General features: G+C 39.8%; 2 long non-coding RNA genes across 3 annotated transcripts; both read right to left on the bottom strand.

Annotated features, from left to right (window-relative positions):
* Positions 1 to 294: 294 nt before the first annotated feature.
* Positions 295 to 17215, bottom strand: LOC141490132 (uncharacterized). Of its 2 annotated transcripts, none has more exons than XR_012469067.1 (3): positions 16929 to 17215; positions 14034 to 14229; positions 295 to 586 (listed from the first exon to the last, which is right to left on the bottom strand). It is a non-coding gene; the product is annotated as an uncharacterized LOC141490132 (long non-coding RNA). The 2 variants fall into 2 exon arrangements; XR_012469068.1 differs by having other exon boundaries at positions 16935 to 17215.
* Positions 4807 to 6310, bottom strand: LOC141490131 (uncharacterized). The gene is made up of 3 exons (XR_012469066.1): positions 6084 to 6310; positions 5184 to 5278; positions 4807 to 5075 (listed from the first exon to the last, which is right to left on the bottom strand). It is a non-coding gene; the product is annotated as an uncharacterized LOC141490131 (long non-coding RNA).
* Positions 17216 to 21528: the final 4313 nt, after the last annotated feature.

The following is a 21528-nucleotide window of genomic DNA, read 5'->3' as shown; positions in this document are numbered from 1 at the left end:
AATTTACTTTTCAGTAATCCCAGTTTTAAGCAAACTATTTAAACACTTTATTCCCCACCCAAGTCTGAGCAGAAGGGAATTTCACTTTAGATTAGAAGTCTGACCTTGTTGAAAAAGGTAGGAATACCCAGAATGAGGAGAATACTAATCCTATCTTTTATTAATCCTGTCCGTGAGAGACTGGACAAGAAAATAGGAGAAGGGAACAAAACTTGGTTCTCCCCACTTTTAATAATTAGTTATTAATTGAAAGAGAAATAATCATTTCTGTCATGTGACTCAATAGAAGCTGTAGCATGCTCAAAAGTCTCACACTGATAAATCATCTCAGCAGATAGGCTAAGCCAGGTTGAGGGTATGTGACAGATCTCAAACCTATCAGTGAGTTAAGGAGATATCTACCCCAACAAGTGAAAATTTTCCCCAGTGAAATGAGTGGATGAGAGTAATTTGTTCCAACAGCCAAGAAGGCAGCAGAAGTAAGTACTTAGAGCTTGGTCAGACATTGAAGACCACAAGGTCATCTTCTGGATCTTGGTCCATTGCCAGTTGTCTTGACTTTTGTCCTGCCACTGGATTTTAATGACTGAAAGAGAGAGAGAGTGAGACTGAGGATTTTGTACAACTCTGCCTCATTTAAATCTAATTCACACATGAATCAAGATATCCTCTCATGATGATGTTGGTCTTCTTCAAAAATGAAGGACAAAACAACGAATGTAATAATATTTTTGTTGATAAATGAGTAAATAAATGAAAAACAGTACAAATTAGACTAATTTAAAAGATTTTCTAAGGTTCTCATTGGTTGTGTGTGTGTATATATATATATATATATATATATATATATATATATATAGCCTACTAAAATTTAAAAATTATTCATTCATTCCATCACCTTGGTGTTTGAGGTTATTTGGAGACTCAGAATCATAGAACCATGGAATTGCAGGGCTGGAAGAGAAATTTAGAGGTCATCTCTAGTCCAATTCCCTGATACTGCAGAGTTAAGACACTCTTTGATCTCATTCCCTTGACTTCCATTCTCATTGGCAAGGTGGATGGGGCAACTGCTCCCTCAAGCTATATATAGTGTGAATGACTAATTCTGTCACCATAGATTATGAGCCCCCTTGGTGTGTTCCTCATTAACAATATGCCAATAGACTTTAGTAGAAACTCTTAGAAGACACATTTTCCCAATGACATAGCAAGAACAATAGTTAAAAAGTATTTTTCCCAAACTCCCTTGGGGTATACTCTCCCATAAAGGCCCATAGACTGATAAAAATGTGGGCATAAACTTAAAATACAAAAATATCGATGCACACTCTTAGGGAACTTATGTGGCCAAGGTAACTCATTACAGAGCAGAAACTTGATGTCCTTTTTTCTCTGGAGAGTCTTCATGAAGTTCCCTTGAGGCTGGGTCACTTGTGTCAGTGAAGAGTAAGTCACTCTGCTTCTGTGCTGGGCTAGTTCCCCAGAGACTGACATTTCATTCGTACAGATGTCTGAACTAGGTTTGTTCCTTACGGGACATGGTGACTCGACTGTATGAGCGGAGCTGGGGAGGCTACTCAGTCACTGACCTAACTCCTCACAGGATTCTGCATTTTTGTTTCATGCATCAGTCCACTGGCCTACCCAGCCTTGCTCTTGGATGGACAGCTACAAGTCAAGTCCCAGGATCCAGCTTTACACAGGGTAACTATTGTGTGCTTTTCAGCTGAAATACCATGTGTTCTTTCAGAAAGGGTGGAAAACCTTAGCCTAGGAATTAGAGGAGTTTCTTTACTGCTGCTCCCTTAGAGTCTCAGTGCTGAGCTTTGTTATCTCTCAGGCAGGAGATAGGAGAGTGATATCCTCTGTTACTTGCCAGTTTTCCTGTTATAGAGCTGAGTTTTCTCAGTGAGGGACCCCACCCTAACTTATGGCGACCTTCTAATAAGATTTCTAAGATTTCCATTAAATGTTGTACCAATGAATGGGTACAAAGTATTGAGACTGTCAATGCCCAGGGGCAGCTGTTGTTTTGATACTGCTTTTTTTTTTTATGTGCAGTTTCCATACCCAGAGCTTTAGAGGTATTAAATACTTCATTTTCACCTGAAATGACCTCATTCTAACTTTTTTTTCTCTCTGTCTCTGTCTCTCTTGTCTTTCTCTGTCTTTGTCTCTCTCCCTCTCTCTCTCTCTCTCTCTCTCTCTCTCTCTCTCTCTCTCTCTGTTTGTCTCTCTGTCTCTCTCTGTCTCTTTGTTTCTATCTCTCTGTGTCTGTCTGTCTGTCTCTCTCTGTCTCTGTCTCTGTCTCTGTCTCTGTCTCTGTCTCTCTGTATCTGTTACTATCTGTCTGTCTCTGTCTCTCTGTTTCTGCCTCTCTCTGTGTCTGTCTGTCTGTCTCTCTCTGTCTCTGTCTCTGTCTCTCTATCTCTCGGTCTCTCTCTGTCTCTGTGTGTGTGTCTCTGTGTGTCTCTCTCTCTGTCTCTCTCTGTTACTATCTGTCTGTCTCTCTGTTTCTGTCTCTCTCTGTCTCTATCTCTCTGTCTTCTATCTCTCAGTCTCTCTGTCTCTCTGTGTATCTCTGTGTGTGTCTCTCTGTCTCTGTCTCTCTTTGTCTCTGTCTCTGTCTCTGTCTCTCTCTCTCTTTCTCTGCCCTTTGTGACTGTCATCTTTGCTTAAGACTAACTAAATGAGGCACACCTTTAGTTGAAGGAGAAAGCTATTTGTTCTAGAGGTGTCTCTAGATTGCTTCCAGCATCTCTTCCCTTTACTCTGCAGAATGACAGTCCTTCTGGCAAGATGAAGGATGTTAGAAATGTTCCAATTTCTCCATCTCTCCCATCCCTCCTCCCAAAAACTACTGCCCAAGTTTCAGTTTTTTCTGTGGTTACTTGCCAAGTATGAGCTCCTTAATAGCCATACACTGATATCACCATGGCCTCTGCCAACTGTTCTCTCTCCAGAAGCACTATGCCCTTTTCAAAGGATTTTTTTATTCTCCAAAGGGAAACAGATCACAAGATACCAGATTTAGAGTTAGGAGACATATTAGAGGTCATCTGGTCCATCACCCCCTCATTTTATATATGAGGAAACTCAAACCTAGGAGTTTAAGTAATTTTCCCAAGGTCACACAAATGGCAAGTAGAAGAGGCAGGATTTGATCCCATGGTCTTGGACTCCAAAGTCAGTGATCCTTCTGCTAACACACCCAACTTCTCTAGCTGTCAGGTGCTGAGAGGATAAACAAAATTTTCTAGCTATAAGAGAATTAAACTGCAGTCATAATAAAATCTACTTTACCCCCTCAAAAAATAGTTCCTTTTCACTCCCCCCCACTTCACATCTCAGAAACCCATTCCATGAAACTCTTTATTTCTGCAATCAAAAATATCTTTACAAATGGAATTAAGAATTAAAACAGAAAGTTAAGAGGCCATTCCAATTCCCCTAGTAGCTAAATGGACAAAGAAAATGAACAGTTTTCAAAGGAAGAATTAAAATTATAAATGATCATATGAAAACATACTCCAAATCACTAATATTAAGAAAAATGAATATTAAAACAAATCTGAGTTTTCAATTTCACAGTATAAATTGACAAAGATGATGAAAGATGGGAATAATCAATGTTGGAAGGGCTCTGGGAAGAAAGCACACTGATGCATTATTGGCAGAACTTTAGACTCCATTATACAATGATGTAAGAGAAGTGATAAATTGTTCATGTTCAATGTGGTACGGTGGAAAGAAAGTAGGAATAAAAGTTAAAGAAACTGGGTTCAAAGCCCATTTCTGCCATTTGGGCAAGTTCCATAATTTCTCTGGATCTCAGTTTTATCATCTATAAAATTCCAACTCTAAGTTCATAACTTTGACCCTGCTATTAGACAGAAATAAAGGTCCAATATATTCATAATGGTATTCAAAGAACTGACAATATAGTTGGTACCTTTATACTGAGAAGAGCTAGGGGAAAATCTATGACTTATCAAATACACAAATAAGAAGTGAATGGGGCATTGAATTAGAAATCGGGAAGATCCAAGTTCATATCCTGTATTAGATAGTATCTATGCAATCATAGACAAACTTTTAACCTCTCTATGCCTCTGTTTCCCAATCTGTAACATGAAATTTGGATATGACAGTTTCTCAGATCTTTTGGAGTTCTAAATCTATGATGCTATGATGAAAATGATAATGCTGTCAACAATAAAACAGGAACGACTTTTGAGGCAAGAAGTAATGGATATGGAGAACTCAGAGAAATATGGGAAGATTTGTATGAACTGATGCAGAGACAGTAAGAAGAAAGACTAGTAAATACAAGTGACACTTTCAATGCAGAATGCATAGAGCAAAGTTTACACCCCCCAAGATGTGCTATAGCCAGAGCATGTCCTAAGAAGAACAGGGAAGTCTTCATGGAGTGGCTCCCATCCAAATTCAACAAAATGGAGAGTGAGGAGCTGATTACCTCCTTCAATTATAACTGCAACAGTTAAGTGAAAAGATAACTGAAAAGGTATTAAAGTAAGTAACTAGAAAATCAATAAAGATCCTAGAAGAGAAACAAACCTTCTCCTTCATGATCGATAGGAGACAACTAGGACAGAACGGTAGATATACAGGAATTTTTGCTTATTATTTTTTTTGTCAAAACACAGAGTTCACCCACTCGGCAGGTGGGAAATAATTATGATATAAACACAAAATATTATCAATAAAATTTTATTTAATAAAGGAAAAAGGCATTAACACTCTTTTTATAAGAGGTCTTTCAAGGGGTGGAAAGAGCATTTGATTCAGTCAGTAATTCTAGGTTCACGTTTGGCTCCGCCACTTAGTTGTGTCCTTGGGGAAATGAGAACTCTGAGACTGCTTATCATCATCTACAAAATGAGAATAATAAACCCTAGTGGGAAGAAGACTGTAAGTCAAAAGAAATGGACAATATTCCTGGCTTTGACACCAACTTATTCTATGACTTTAGACTTCAGTTTTCTGGAGTTCAGTCCCCTCAATTCTGTTGCAGTTGATAAATGGTCAAAAGATCCAAAAAGGCAAACCTTGGAAGAAGAAACACAAAATGATGAAACCACACATAAAAAAATCTGTTACAGTTCTTTCAAAATCAGAGCAAGGCAAAGAAAAGTTAGAAGTATCAAATAGAATACCATTTAAAGTAGATTTTGGTTGATTGGTTATTGTCCTTCATTCTCAGAAGACCAAAAGACATCACTGTGTTGGAGTCACATTACAGTCCGTCCATCTGCGGTTAATCAGATCAATATGAGATCATAATGTTCTACCACGGGTCGGGTACAAATAGTCTATGTGAACATTTGGGGTGGAGATGTCTCTAAATTTTTGTATCTCATGTTTCTTTTGAACTATTGCAATTCTGCAGCTTTTGTTATCCCTTTAAAAAATGTAAGGTAATGCTTCTATCTTAACACATAGGGGATGAATCACACAGTTTTCCTTCTGAGTTCAGCCTCCCCTTCAGTGGCAGTTTTAGATGGGGGTGGGGGGGGGATGTGGAGGACATTTTGTAACCCGGAACAATTCCCCAAAGTGACACTAAGAAGAACTTTCAAAATAGAAGTTTTATGGGGATGCCTGGCTGCCAGTGAGTCCAGGGTGTGGAGAAGGACAAAAAGGAGGGTGTAACAGATGTACCAGGAGATAAATTTTTGCCCAACTTCATTTACTTTCTGATTATATTTTGTTTGGCTCTGCTGGCTATTCAATTTGGATCTGCCAAAGCCAGAGAAATGTTTTAATCTCCTAAAGGATCAGTAACTTAATGGAAGAATTCTCTATCAACACAGACTTGCAGATCATGACATTGAGAGTTTAGTGGGATAAGTTAAAGGAAATTCACTGAGTTTCAGATAAAGTGATAGAGGTGGAATTTGAACCCGAGTTTCCTCTGAGACAAAGTCCAACAGTCTCCCTATAATAACAAACTGCTTACTAGATGCCCATCTCAGGGAGTTAGGTAATAAATTTGGTTGAATATCTGGACTTGGGGCCAGGAAGTTCTGAGTTCAAAGTCAGCTTTAGGTACTTACTGTATGTGCAAATCACTTAAACCTCTTTGCCTCAATTTTTCATGAGTAAAATGGGAATTTAGATCTGATGGCTCCTCGGATCCTTTGGAGTTCTAAATCTATGATGAAAATGATGACGTCAACAACAAAACAAGAAAGACTTTTGAGGTGAGAAGTGATGGATATGGAGAACTCAGAGAAATATGGTAAAATTTATATGAACTGATGTAGAGACAGTAAGCAGAAAGAATAGTACATACAATAATCATGTAGTGGGTAGTGTGGTAATAAGGGACACTTTCTACTTCTACTTCTTAGAATTTTTTAGAGAATAAAATATTTTTAAAGTACCTTTAAAATGTTAAAATGCTATTTAAAAGGTAATTATTATTTTATACACCTCAAATTAATCCAAATTAAGTCCTACCAACTACTCTTGTAGGTATATGAGAAAACAACACTTAATTGACAAGCTGACTTAAGTTATTAGTGGGGAAACTGAAGTCCAGAGAAGGACGAGGTTTAGCCCAAGAATTTGATAGCTAGAAGATACCATTTGATTAATACATTTGGACAGCTAAGAGGTGTAAAGGATAGAATGGTAGACCTAGAGCAAGGAAGACCTGAGATCGGATCCAGCCTCAGACACTTAGTATCTGTATAACCCTGTACAAGTTACTTAACTTGAGTTACCTCAATTTCCTCATCTGTAAAATGGACTGGAGAAGGAAATGATAAATGACTCCAGTATTTTTGCCAAGAAAAACCAAATTGGACTCATGAAGAGGCAGACACAACTGAAAATGATTGCACAACAAAAATCCAAATACTTCATTTTGCGTTTTAATCATAAATTTTTAAACTACTAATTCTCAAGTTTGACAAAATAGTAATAGTATTTCAAATAAAACTGTAAATTTCCATTATGTTGTACATTTTAAAGTTTAACTTTTAACAATAATCCTATTTGTTTCTCTATCCCTTTCTAAACAATCTTTTCCCCTTTTCTATTTCCTGATATTATTAATGATGTAGCTGTGGTCAGTATCCTTTCAGGCTCATTGTATCACTTCTTATGTCTTTTAATATATCTTTATATTCTTCATATTTCTCATTTATTATGATACAATGATATTCCATCCTATTCACATATTATTATTTGTTCAGTCACTATTCAACTATAAGACATATGGACTGTTTCCATTTCTTTTGCTGCTAAGAATGAACACAGCTGCTAAAAAGTATTTTTATCCAAATAAGTTTTCCCCCTCTCTGTCAATATCTTTTGAGTATGGTCCTTGTAATAGAACTCTGTCCAAAGGACATGTTCCTTTGCTCTTATCATATAATTTCATATTGCACCAATCTACTGCTCCATCAGCAGCCTAATAACCACCTGGCTTTCCCAACCCTGCCAGCCTTAAAAAAAGTTGGTTTTCTTTGCCTTGCTCTGATTTTGAAAGAATTGGAACAGTTTTTTGTGTGTATGTGTATGTGTTTGTTTGTGTGTATGTATGTGTGTGTCTGTGAGTGTGTGTGCGTGTGTGTGTGTGTGTGTGTGTGTGTGTGTGTGTGTGGTTTCATCATTTTATGTTTCTTCCAAGATCTGCCTGTTTGGATCCTTTGACCATTTATCTACTGCAAACTTTAAAGAGTTGGGGGACTAAGCTCCAGAAAACTGAAGTCTAAAGTTACAGAATAAGTTGGCATCAAAGTAAAGAATATTGCCCAATTCTTTTGACTTGCAGTCTTCTTTCCATTAAAAGATTCCTCTTCCATTTATGTTTGTTCCCACCCCTCTGTTGCCCTTTATCTTTCATCTTTCTTACCTATCTCTGTTTCTTCTCAACTCCCCCTCATGTGGTTAATATTACTCTTTCCTTTCCCTGGTAGAAATGCCAACAGCGCATTACTGGTATCTTTTTTACCTGCAGGTATTATACTTTCTAGGTAAAGTGAAGACCCTCAGAGGCCAGGACAGCTTTCCCAACTGAGCCTCTAAAACCCTCTTACTTAATGACTTCCTTCCTTCTCTTTCTCCCAGTATTACTGACCTCAGAAGAAAAAGGAAATTTTACCCTTGACTCTCTGGGCTTGTCTCACCATCTTTTCTTTATCTTTTCTATCTTCAACCTAGACAAGGTCAGGGTTTTAAAAGATTTAATGAGGAATTAAGGAGGAAAATGTAAATAGAAATAAAATGCAGTACAAAAGCAAAACATATAGATAAAATATTGAATACAGATATTTTTAACTCAGTCTCCAGAGTTCTCCTCTGATCTGACTGATCTCTTTGTACTGGTCTGCAATTCAGTCTACTCCCTAAGCATAGATAATGGTGTGGGGGGGGGGGGGGGCTGGCAATCATTGTCCCTTTTGGTAGAAGTATTGAACATGTAGAAATTACCTAATGCAAACATCCCTCATTTTCCCCCATTTGTTATTTCATTTGTATGGAGAACTTACTGTCATGGAAATTTTCTCCACAGTTGCAGACATTCAACTTGAAATCTTAGACAGAAACAAAAAGCATTGGAACTAAGATAACTTGCCCATAAATGGTTACTCATATTACTATGTGTCAGAAAACAAATTTGAACTCATATCTTGAACCCCAAGGACTGTATTCTGTTCTTTACATTAGGATGCTTTCTCCTTTCTTCATTTGTAAAATGAGGAAACTGAGGTAGAGAGAGGAGTGACTTGTCCAAGGTCAGATAGACTTTGAACCCAGACTCTTTAGTATCAAAGCTAACAGTCTTCCCACTATACTAATAATCTTTCCATAGGGGCGGCTAGGTGGTGTAGTGGATAAAGCACAGGCCCTGGAGTCAGGAGTACCTGGGTTCAAATCCGGTCTCAGACACTTAATAATTACCTGGCTGTGTGGCCTTGGGCAAGCCACTTAACCCCATTTGCCCTGCAAAAACCTTAAAAAAAAAAGAAAGAAAAAATAATCTTTCCACTATATTTAACAGTTGTTAGTTATTGTGGGGTTTTTTTTAATCTCAAGATCCCTTTACAATTTTAAAAATTATTGAAGGTCCCAAAAGTTTTAGTTTATGTCAGTTATAGCTACTGGAACTCTTTGCTGTTGGGTCAATTCAGTTAGGCCTAATTCTTCTTAATCTCTTTTTTTTCTGGGGGGGGGAGAAGTTTTTTTGGCAAAGATACTGGGATGGTTTGCCATTTCCTTCTCCAGCTCATTTGACATATGAGGAAACTGAGGGAAACAAGGTTAGATGATTTGCCCAGTTAAGTGAGTAAATTTCTGAAGTTAGATTTTAACTCAGGAAGCTGTCTTCCTGATTCTAAGACCAGCCCCCTATTCACTGCCCCACCTAGCTGCCATTTGCCATATGAAAAATTAAAACATTTTAAAATAGCTATAATGAATGCATTATACATGAACATAAATAACATTTTTTAAAAAAATACATTTATCAAATTAAAAATTAGTGAGAAAAATGGCATTGTTATACATAGTTTTGTAAATATCTTCAATGTCTGGCTCAGTAAAAGACAGCTAGAGTCTCATATATGTTTCTGCAATCTGTTGTGATATGTTGTTTTGGTTGCAGCATATAAAGAAAATCCAGCCTCACAGAGATATGCAATTGGGAAAGGGAAGAACATTTTAATAAGAAAATAATGTCTTAGTATCATCATGAAAATATTTTCGATGCAAAGACCCTGGAAGGGTTTCCAAAACTGAACCACTGTACTAACCCCTAAGCAGTGGGGTGCTGGTAAATGTTCAATAACAAACTCTTGACAAAAAAAAATATTCATAATATACTATAAAACTTAATCTGTATTATTAACATTTTCTCCATCACTTTCTTAAGTCTAGACAATAATAAAACCATAAATCAACTCTAATTTGTAGCACCTGCTGATTTTTCAGCTATAAATGCTCATCCTGAAATTTTAACAATTAACTCTCACTAAACAATTTGAGTTGGCCTCAGCAGACCCTTGATTCTAATCCTAACTGGAGCATTATTCTAAATTGACATATATGCATCCACATGGAAAACCATGGGACCAGATCTTCCCAAGGATTCAGAATGAACTTTTCTTGTTCCTCCATGTCAGAGCTGTGGTCCACAATAGCCTTCCACCTGGAGGGTCCTTAATTCTCCAACCATTTGCTGAATTCCAAAGACAGATATTCAGTGAAATCTTCCCACCTGCCCCACCTTCTTCCCCATAGCATTAGGTATCTACCACCAATCCCTGCCCCAGATGTGATCCTATTATAGATGATTGCCTTACAATTTCATAAAACCATTCATGTCTTAAACCTTTAGAAATAGTCTACAATTCTTACCAGCTTCAATTTCATTTATTTAAAAGTGCCTAGATAGACAGACAGACAGATAGATAGATAGATAGATAGATAGATAGATAGATAGATAGATGTCACTGTAACTTGTCTCTAACATAGTGATACACTTTGGTCTTCTTAGATAATGAAGGACAAGAAACTACCAATCAATCAACCAACCAACCAACCGTACGTGCAGCAGGCATCATGTTTGGCATTGGAGCTATTAAGTCCAAAAGAAGGTAGACTGCTTTTAACTCAAGGCTCTTTGACCCAGAGAGGTTTTCTGCCCAAGTACTGAAAGGAAATAGAGCTGAACTCAGATTTCAAGATGAAAGAGACCTTAAGTGCCATAGAGTCCAACTCACATTTTTTAAATAAATAATAATAGGTAACATTTATTTAGCATCTACTATGTACAGGCACCGGGCTAAGCACTAAAATTATCTTCTTGCTTAATCCTCACAACAGCCTTTATTTATTTATTTATTTATTTATTTATTTATTTGTTTGTTTATGTAGTTTTCTTTTTTAAGGCAGCAGGGTTAAGGTACTTGCCCAAGGTCATACAGCTAGGTAATTATTAAGTGTCTGAGGTCTTATTTGAACTCAGGTCTTCCTGACTCCAGGGTCAGTGCTCTATCCACTGCACCACCTTGCTGCCCCACATTATCCCATTTTACAGGTGAGGAAACTGAGGCAAGCACAGGTAAAGTGATTTGTCCAAGGTCAAACAACTGCTAAGTGTCAGAGGCCAGATTTGAACTAGTCTTCCTGACTTCACTTGAATGATGGGAAGAGTAAACAAGCATATCTATAAACTCTACTATGCCTCAGGCATTGTGCAGAGCAGTTGACAAAGTGAGCTCATTTGAGCCTCACAACCAGGCTTCTGGATAGATGCCTGCCCAGAATCCTATAGCTGATTGGTATCCAAGGCAAGAATTCAAACTCAGGTCTACAGGACTCCTGATCCAGCATGCTGTCTACTGAGCCACTCAGTCTTGACTAATTAAGAAGCCAAATTACTCAGCTGGGGAGCTTATAGTCTAAAGTTTTCTTATGCTGTGCTATAAAATAGACCAGCATTTGAATAGACCTTTTTTCAACTATAGGGCTGTACTTGGATCTTGTGACCCAAACCAAAAATGTCATTGATTGATTCTTTGTCGATCAATGAAAAGGGAAGAGCAGTAGATAAAAGGTAAGTGAGTAACAAATTTGCTTTCCTTCTGCCTTTATACATGAGTGAATAAAGAAGTGATTAAATGAATGAATAGCCACTGGTAGAGAGTCATATACTAAACTGATATATCCCCTGCCCTTAGGAAATTTACTTTCTAATGAAGGAACAAAGGTGTATATATATACATATATACATATATACATATATACATATACATATATATGCATTTCTATGCACATATATTATATACATATATAACATATATATATACATTTCTATGCATATATATATTATATACATATATAACATATATATATATATATACATTTCTATGCATATATATATATGGGCAGGTAGTTGATATAGTGGAAAGAGCACTGACCTTGGATCCAGGAGGACAAGGGTTCAAATCCAGCCTCAGATATTTGTCACTTACTAGTGGTGTGACCTTGGGCAAGTCACTTCACTCTGATTGCCTCGCATCCAGGACCATCTCCAGTCCTTCTGATTCATTTCTGGCCACTAGATGGTTCTAGAGGAGAAAGTGAGGCTGGAGGCTTAGCACAAGACCCCCTCATTCAAATCCAATTCACAGACTTGTCATGACATCTCCCCTGATGTCATGATATTATTCAAGAATGAAGGGCAAACATCACACACACACACACACACACACACACACACACACACACACACACACATATATATATATATATATATATCAAGAATGAAGGACAAACATCATATATATAATATATGAGTAAAGGTAACCCTATTGGGTTTCTTTTTTCATTTACTGAAGGATAACCCTTTGACACTGCAAGCATGTTAGAGAAATGCCATTGTCATGCCACGATAATCTCATGTCACGAGGCAGCTAGGTTAGCATAAACTCTTGGATAGAGTTCCAGTGCTGCCTTAGATACTGTGTGTGACTCTGAGGAAGACACTTAATGTCTATTTGCCTCAGTTTCTTCAACTGTTAAATGAGGAAAATGACAGCATTTACCTCTTAGGGTTACTGTGGGGATCTAAAGAGATACCATGTAAAGCAATTTGCAAATTTTAAAGTGCTGTATAAATGCTAGTATAAATTAGCTAGCATAAATACTAGCTAATAATAATAATAATAATGCAATTCTGCCTCACATGCTCTACCCTCCATCTGAATTGATCTATGTAATGTTCCCTAAGTAGTCCCTGTCCATCTCTTTCCTCCAGGCTAGTCCAGACTATCTCCCCATACCTGGACTGCTCTACCTCCTTATCCTTCCTTCCTTACAATAGAATGCAAGTTTCTATTAGGACTGTGAACTTTCATTTTTAGCTTTTAACCACCAGGACCTAGCACAATGCCTGGGATAAAACAGGAGCCTAATAAATGCTTATCTAGTTGAATTGAATTAAATTGCTGATCTGTTTGGGGCCATTATGAGATGCAGTGGGTAGAATGCCAGAGCTACAGTCAAGAAGACTCATCTCCCTGATTTGAAATGTGACCTCAAACACTTACTAACCAAGTGAACCCCGGGCAAGTCACTTAATCCTTCTTGCCTCAGTTTTCTCATTGTCAAATGAACTGGAGAAAAAAATGACAAACTGCTCCAATATTTTTTTGCCAAGAAAATGCCAAATTTGGTAAGCAAAAATTGTAAAAATGACTGAACATAGTAGTTTCAGCTCAGGGAATCTGAGGCACCTCATTCCTTGAATTAAATGACTTTCATGAATAGAATCCAAGGCATACCAGTTGAGGCAAAAGGTCTAAGCAGGAGGAAGAAAATTGCTTCTCCATTCCTTAGAATATAAACTTCTTGAGGGCAAGGACTATGATATTTTTGCCTTTGTCTCTCTGATGTCTTTCTTATTATGAGACTCTGGTGGGGGTCAGGGAAAGTTGGAGGATGCTTGTTGATTGGATGAGACCCAAACCAAAAACACTACCCCTATTTCTCCATCAACTTTGGTGTGAGTGGGAAAATACACAAAAAGCAGAGCCAGAGAGAAAGCAGGCCAGCTCTCAGCCTCAGGCTAAAAGAGAGCCAAGAAAGGGCAGGGACCTCAAGGATTGGGACTCAAAGAAGAGCCAGCAATTGGAAGGGAAGTGGCATCTCCAGGGAGCACCTGGAAAGGATGTTTTAATGGTTTAAACCTTGCCAGTCTGGCTTAGAAACAGGAGAGGGTACTCATGAGTCACTTCAGTCAGAAGGGAATGAGATCTCTTATATCTTCATTTGGGTGAATTGAATGATTATTCTCCCTTTTCCCTCCCCTCCCTTCCCCTCTTCCCTCTCCATCCCTGTTCTCTACCTCACCCCCAGATATTGTTCCTGGGTCTCTTCATTTCCCTCTTTCCTTAAAAGCCTCCCCTGGCCTCCCCCCACCCCAACCAGGAGAGCTCCAGAGTCAAGCCTGGTCTGCTTGCCTCCCCAGCTCACCTCCCACACTTACCTACCTCAGTCTGAGAAGAGATATATATGTATAAATTCCACTTGAAGGGTTTTTTCTTTAGCACTAACATTTATAATCATTTTTTTAAAAATTAAGAGCTGAGGATGCAAAGCATTTTAATTAAAATTATCCGAGGTTGATAATTGCAGAAATCTCTTAGCTGGAACCATCTTCCTTCAATCTGTCACACTTCCAGAAGCCTGGAGAAGATTGGAAGAGAGCAGAGGTATTTGTGTCTGACATAGAGGACTGGACACCTGACAGATCTACACTAGCGCAAGAGGGGTCTGGGTTCTCTGAGGCTGAGGGGGTGGGAAAGCCAAAGGAGCATCCCACCAGGGTGAGTAGATGTCATAAAAGATGGATGTCTCAGAACCAGTGATCAACCTGATTATCTGTGGGGGAGCCTCTTAGCTGGGGGTAGAGATGAAAAGCAGGGCTCCATGGAAACTTAGAACAAAATCCCTTCTTTCTTGGGGTAGAGAAGTGGCCCCCAGGGCCCCCACCATCCCTTCACATGCACAGTAAAAGGTTACTATGTGAATAGTGTCTTCTTGCCCTCAAAGGATCCTCAAGGCTTCATCCTACCTGGACACGCAAAGCATTTCTCATATTTCTTCCTCTCTCTTCCTCATCCTTTTCTCCTCTCCTTCTCCCCACCCCAGCCTCGACCTGCATAAGTGGTTCTTCCTCCACTAGCCAGCAGAGGGCAATGAAGGCCATAGTATAAAGAGAGCTGGCCCCAAAGACTTAGATTCCAAAGAAAGACAGAAAACATCCTGCTCCACCCAACCCCAGGTGTTGAGGATTGCAATGTGAGAGTGCTTCTGTCTTCACTCCATGCCTCCGGCCATTGGCTTTCCAGTATTGTGTCCTCCCCCCCACACACAAATACATCCAAAGAATCTCCATGTGCTTTCCTCTGCCTATACGCCCATTTTGTTCAAGGCTTGTGAGCTGCAAGAGGTCTCCCCCAAATCCTAACCATGGCATATTTTTCTCTATCAAAGCATTGTCTCCAGTGTTGATTATAGTAAGGACAATTCTCCATGATGGTTAAAAAAAAAAGCACTTCCACCTTCCCCCCTTCCAAAAAAAAATGTTAATGGAGGCTACATTGACCAGATCCTTTTATGATAGAGTAGAGAAAGCTTTTATTCATTGAGTCCAAAGGACAACTAACTGTCCAAGGCTCAGTTTCACTCTGCACAGGTCTCCCTATACTTTCCCCTTTCCACTTCCCCTCCGATCCATCTGACTGAAAGAGTGCAAGGCCAGTAGAAAAGCCTAGGTTTTGAGTCTAAGAATGTATTCAAAATATACCCCTACTCCCCCCTCCCTGACCCCAAAGGTACCCTGTTCATTTTTACTGGGATGGTGATAACTCTTAAAGATTGTGAAGTAAGGACTGAGGGGGTGGACAGCAGCACTCTTGGAAATATTCAGGCTTTGGTGGTAATGGACTCTGAAACTGGTTCTCTGATTCTCCTTATCAGAGTCTTTAAGAAATATACTGTACATTCTGAGGAAGCCACGTACTACTTAGGTCTTCCAAGTGCTTAGAGATCCCAGTCTCATTGTCTGTCTCACTGAGTCACTGCTCAAAGCCAAAAGAAATGGTCAGATCTGCCAGATTTGGGGTGATCCCTAAAGGAACTCTTTATCTCCCATTGACCCAATCCTTGGGTTGTCTTCTGATCCCAGAAGGAAGTTCTGATGAGAATCTGAAGGGGGAGAAGAGTTTATAATGGAGGCTAGGGATGGTAAACATGGGAGAATACAATCTGGACTTGGGACTCACCTTCTCAAGAAATTGCTGAAATTAGTAGGATTTCTGAGGGGGAATGAATGGTAGAATGAAGCAGAGGGAGACACAGCTTTTGTTTTGTTTGCCTAGAAGAAATACACCCCTCCTGAAAGAGATTTTGGCTTTCTAAGTGCTTGGAGAGCCAATGCAGTCATGAGTTTGCTCTAGGAGTTTCCTTCCCACTCAGATAGGTCCCTGCTTGAACCAAATCTTCCCCAGCTCCCCTTCCAATCCTCTGTCTGTGCCTTTAGACTTCAGGTGGGTGAAGGAGGGATGATGGTGAAGACCTTCCTCCTCTCCTACTCCCTGGTCCTGGAATCCTTTCCCTGACTGGTCCAGCCCATTTCATCCCTGCTACCCCTCCTCCTCAGGCCTGGGAAAGGGATTATGCAGGCTCGCTCATGGATAAAATTGCTTCTTTGGCCAGAGGAGGTGGTGAGGGGGGAATCAACAATGAGGCCAGCTCAGATAGTGCAGAAGGGACCCCGGAGTCCCCTGATGTCCAGGTTGTGTCTACCTATACCAGGAAGCTCTGAGTCCTGCCCTGAATAGATCTTCTATCCAAGTGATTTGGCAAGGGTGGGGAGCATGAGAAGGGGGCATTTGGTCTTGCCAGGAGGTGAGGCAATGTGGGGGGGGGCACCAATCAAGAAAGAGGTTCTCCAAGGCAGAACAAAAGGAAGTGACCCAAGGAAATGAGTAGGCATCCCTACAAGATTTGGGATGGGGGGTGTTGGGAAGGGGTACATAGGATTAAGCAGGTGACTGGATTGGGGGAACGGGCCCTGGCAAGACCAAGCTCCCAGCCTTCAGCTCATCCTTCATCCTTTCCTTGCTGTAAGGAGCAGCAGCGGTCCCAGTTGCTGTGGAGTCAGCACTTTATCACAACAGACCAGGCCGAGATGAGTCCAGATCTGGGACTGTCCCCATCCCCACTCAAAAGCCCACCCCAGCCTCCCCAGCACTGCCATCCCTAGGGATCAGCAAATCTAGTTAGTGGGTGATAGTTCTCTGAAGGGGATGGGCTCCCTGGAGAAGGGCAGAAGCCATGAGCTAGTACAAAGCAGTTACAGCTTTGGGGTTTCTGCGTACCATCACCTGGGTGGGAGTGAAGCATGTTTAAGAGACTAAGGTATTCCAGATCCTTTCTTTTCACAGAGCCTGAGTGAAGTCTCTTCATCTCTTCCCTTCAAAGCTGTCTGGCTTGTTCATTGGAATCTTTTCACTTAAAAAAAAAACAAAGAGAAGAAAACTAAAATAATGTGGATGTGGATCACTGAATGTTTTATCTTGGTTCATATCTTTCGACCTATTCTATACCCTAGGATTTGGGAAGGGAACCCTGGATGATGAGGGAAGGGATAATGAGGGTGCTTAGGAAGGTAGAATGGGTTGCTTGGCATGAATGATGAGGTGACAATGGGGGTCAGAACAATTGAGGAGTTTTATTTTTCCTCCAAGCGGACCATGACATCAGGGAGGTGGGGCCATGACAAGCACATTAATTGGATCTGAGCAAGGGGCATTATGTTAGATCACCAGCCTCACTTTCTCCTCCAGAGCCATCTGGGTCCAGTGGCCAGATATGAATTGGAGCAACTAGCAACGGCCTTGAATGAGAGGTGATCAGGGTAAGGTGACTTGTCCAAGGTCACACAGCTAGCAAGTTTCTAGTTTCTAGACTCAAACTCCCATCCTCCTGACTACAAGGCCAGTGCTACATCCACTGTGTCACCTAGCTGCCCTCTTCTTATTTAGGTCTTGGTCATTGAATCCAAGAACAGATGGAATTTTGAATGGGTTAAAGAATAGGCTTCCAGGCACATAAGCTCCTAATACTGTGTATCCTCTCTCTTTTTCCCTGATTCTTCCTCATATCATCTTTGTTCCAAGCCACCATTTAGGTTCCGACTTTCTTAGGAACTTGAGGAAGTATAATAGTAAGGAACAAGAAAGCATATAACACACACACACACACACACACACACACACACACACACACACACACACACATATATATATATATATATATATATATATATATATATATATATATATATATATATATATACAATCTGTGAACCTGATAGTAATAGGAACCATAGCAATGAAAGGGGAAGAGGAAAGCAGAAAGAGTGCCCCTTCTCTTTCTTCCTCACCCCTAAAGTTTATTCTACTATTTTGACTGTCTTGTGCTTCTGATTTTCAAAGCCTAAGCTGTCTATTTCTTAGGGCAGGTACTGGAGAGGCAAAGGTATTCCCAGTCCAGAACAGAGCTGCCAGAACCATGGGCCTTTCCTGGATGAATTATTCAGTCCTTGTAACATGTGGCAACAGCTCTAATTCCCTGGACAGTTTGCTTCTCACACCCTTGCCCCAATCCATCCTGTCTCAGGGCTGATTTTCACAGGAAAAGAAAATGAGCTTTTTGAAACATAGACTTCTTTTCCCCACAGGCCTCCTGGGCTTCTTTCTCATCCCCACCCCTAATCAACTCTGCAGGAGCTTCTCTTTGTCTATCCAAAAATCCACACTATCTTGCTGGCTTCTGCAAACCAGATTCAGGAATAGCTTTCTAACTTAATCTCCCTCTCCTCTTTACCCAGTTAAGCCTTCAGCCTTATTGAACTATTCACCATTAAAGTTTTCTCCATTTTCCTGCCTCCAAGTCTTTTCCTACTTCTATTACTTCTAGCTGGAATGCCTTCTCTCAATCTTGGTCCCAATCTTCTTAGAATCAGAGGACAGGATTCCAGTCCTGATTCTTCTGCTTCCCACCTTTGTGAAAGTGACCTCATCATTCCATCACCACTCTTCACACTTCTCTGTAACAGAAAGGGGGTTGCATAGGAACTCAGGCTTTTTCAATCTGGGGTCCTTAGACTGAGAGGGGTTGTGGATTGATTTTAGGAGTCCATGAACTTGTGTGGGAAAAATTATATCCTTGTTTTCACTCATTTCCAACTGAATTGAATATTTCTTTGAATTATTTAGCTATTTAGATGTATTATTGGAAGAAGGGTTCATAGACTATACTAGATTATGCCAAAGGAATTCATGACACCGAAAAGGAAAGAGCCTCTATGTTACAGGATCTCTAACTTACATTCTAACTCTAAATCCTCTTTCATTAGTGCAATCCATATGAGATTTCTCTGATGAGTTGAATCCCTCCAGGGATAGAGATTGCAGCCAATCTATCCTTACCCATCTTACATAGTCCTTGTATATGTCCTCCCATGTTTCAGAAACAAGAGATCTAGTCAGTGTTGGAGCCTTCCTCAAAATCTCTTGACATTGCATGGTTACCTATGGAGATTTGGAGGAAATCTCAAATACTAACCAGTCTTATTTTACAAATGAAGAAACTGAGGCTTAAGAAGGTTAAATGGCTAGCTCTGACTGGCTCATTTTTGTGTAGCAACTCTAGAACAAGGTTGTTGTTCTTGAAGAACATGGCTTCAGGGAGGTGATGCCATGACAAGCACTTGAATTGGATTTGAGTGAGGGGTTATGTCACCAGCCTCACTTTCTCCTCCAAAACCATCTGGGTCCACTGGCCATATAGGAATCAGGTCGACTGGAGATGACCCTGAATGGGAGGCAATCAGGGTTAAGTGACATAAGGTCATACAGCTAGTAAGTGGCAAGTGTCTGAGGCTGGATCCAAACTCCCTATCTCCTGACTCCACTGTGCCACCTAGCTACCCTTCTAGAATAGGGACTAGACTAATGATTTCATTAGCAAAGGGAATGAGGCAAATTCCTGGAAATACAGGTCAGCCCTTCTCAACTGTCTGTATTGTCTTAGAGTGTTTCCAGGGATATTGAGAGATGAAGAGATTTATCCAGAGGTATAGTTGTCATAGATGTTCCCCAAATATTTTGTGGGGGGGAACTGAGACTGGATCTTCCTAGTTTCAGGTCTGACTATGTATCTATTATGTCACAATTCTTCTCATAGTCCTGTACCTGTAAAATTCTTCATATAATAGTTATGAGCCCCATAGAGGCAACTGAACTTAGAATCAGAATAGATATGGGTTCAAACCCTATCACTAACACTTATTATCTGTATGACTGTAGAGAAACCACTTAATTCTCATGGCCTGAATTTTCTCATCAGTAAAATGGGTACTATTAAAAAGCACCCACCTCACTAGGTTGTTGAGAAGACCCAATGAGTTAATGTTTGTAGGAGACTTTGAAAACTTTGAATTGTTATGTGAAAACTGGCTATATTTACTGAACCAAGGTATTAAAAAGATGCCTAGTGGTTGGAGGAGAGCCTGGGAGATCAGGGAAAGCTTCACATTGTTTCTTGTTGTTTGTCCTTTATTCTCAAAAAGACCACCATTTCAGCTAAGTGATGCCATGACATGCAAATGAGTTGGATTTAAGTGAGACAGGTAGAGTTGTGCAAAGTTACCAGTCTCATTTTCTCCTCTGGAGCCATTTGAGTCTAGTGGCAAGATAAAACTGGAGCTGGTCCTGGATGCTCTGGGAGACCTTGGTCTTTTTAAGCCAGGATCTTTTAAAAATCAATTAATTAATGAATTATTCCACATTACTACAATAGTTTTGTTGTAAAAGTAAACATAACCCCCCCTCCACCCACAAAGATAGAGACACCTCAAGAAAAATGAAGTGAGAGGGAAAAAATGATCTTCAGTCGGTATTCAGATACCATCAGCTCTGTCTTTGGGATGGATCCCACTCTTTATTATAAGTCCATCAAAGAAGTTTAAGCTATGGTTTTTAGTTTGGCTGAGGTCACACCCACTCAGTGATTGAGGCTACAGAAGAATGATTGAAGCAAAGAATGACTTCTTTAACTTTCATATGGCTTTTCATGGCTAGCATTTGAAGTAGAAAATAAACTACGAGGACCAATAACTCATATTTATCTAGAACCTTAGAATTTACAATAATAATATTTATATTATTAACATTTATACAACTCTTTTGTTCAGTTATTTGTTGGTCATGTCTGAGCATTTGCAACCCCATGGTTTTCCTGGAAAAGATACTGGAGTGGTTTGCCATCTAATTCTCTAGCTGATTTGATAGATGAGGAAACTGAGGCAAACAAGGTTAAATTACTTAAGTGCCAAGGTCACATAACTGGGAAGTGACTGAGGCCAGATTTGAACTCAGAAAAAAAGAGCCTTCCTGATTCCAGGCTCTCTCCACTTCATCACCAAGTTGCCCATATAGACCTTTAAAGTTTTCAAAGTGGTTTATGTACCTTATTTCATTGAGTTCTCACAAACAACCCTTCAAGGCAGGTACTTTTTTTTATGATCTCAATTTTACAACTGAAGAAACTGAGATATTAATCAGTTAAGTGACTTGCCAAGGGTCACATAGGTGGAAAGTGTCTGAGACAGGATTGGAACTCAGACCTTCCTGAATCTAGGACCTGCTCTTTCTCCACTGTACCATCTAGCCTCTAAGTGGCCTCCAACAGCCAAGGGAGGCCACTAGTATAAAGATTTTATCTCCATTTTGCAAATGAGGTATTTAGAAAGGGGAGATTCCTTTCCTTCAGTCCCAGAGACAGAGAAGTTATCTCCCCAACCCTGGAGTTCTTAGCCATTTAAGTAGCTAAAGAGAGGAATCCAAGAACCCTTCTGCTCTCTTTCTTCTCACTTTAAGATGGGGATGCATGGGGTGGGATAGTGAGCATCAG

The sequence above is a fragment of the Macrotis lagotis genome, chromosome 5 (assembly GCF_037893015.1).
Source record: "Macrotis lagotis isolate mMagLag1 chromosome 5, bilby.v1.9.chrom.fasta, whole genome shotgun sequence".
Taxonomy (NCBI): Eukaryota; Metazoa; Chordata; class Mammalia; order Peramelemorphia; family Peramelidae; genus Macrotis; species Macrotis lagotis.
Note: the sequence above shows the minus strand (reverse complement) of the source record. Positions and strands in the feature narration are given on the sequence as shown.